This window comes from Geospiza fortis, unplaced genomic scaffold, assembly GCF_000277835.1.
Source record: "Geospiza fortis unplaced genomic scaffold, GeoFor_1.0 scaffold118, whole genome shotgun sequence".
In the NCBI taxonomy this organism is placed as follows: domain Eukaryota; kingdom Metazoa; phylum Chordata; class Aves; order Passeriformes; family Thraupidae; genus Geospiza; species Geospiza fortis.
In genome coordinates this window covers 1,445,079-1,445,605 of record NW_005054380.1, presented here as the reverse complement: position 1 = coordinate 1,445,605, position 527 = coordinate 1,445,079, and positions in this window count along the sequence as shown.

The window sequence follows — 527 nt, the reverse complement described above, 5'->3', positions numbered from 1 at the left end:
AATATATAGAATTAAATAGAAGTACAAAAGTGTGGGGAGACATTGGGATGTGGGGGGGAATGGAAATATGGGAGCAAAATAGAAATATATAGAAATATACAGAAATTCGGCAAGTAGGAGTATGGAAAAACAAAAGCAGAAGTGCACAGAAATGTAGAAATAAATAGAAATAAATATATGAAAAATAAATATAAGTATATATTATATATATTTATATAATAAATAGATAAATATAATATAATAAATATGATAAAGATATAAATAGAATAAAAATATATAGAAATAAAAGTGTAGCTAAATCGAAAAATACAAATAGAGGAAATTGGAAATACAGAAATAAATTTAGAAATACAGCAAAATAAATCTAGATAAATAGTATAAATAAAATTTTAAGAAAAAAACCCCAGAAATGAGAACTCAGCTCCCTGCTGAGCAGAGATCTGGCAGTGGGGTGGGACCTGGTCTAGGTTTCCTTGTCTCCAATCCAGCCCCTCTCCTTCAGGGACATGGCTGTGGGGCCAAGACAC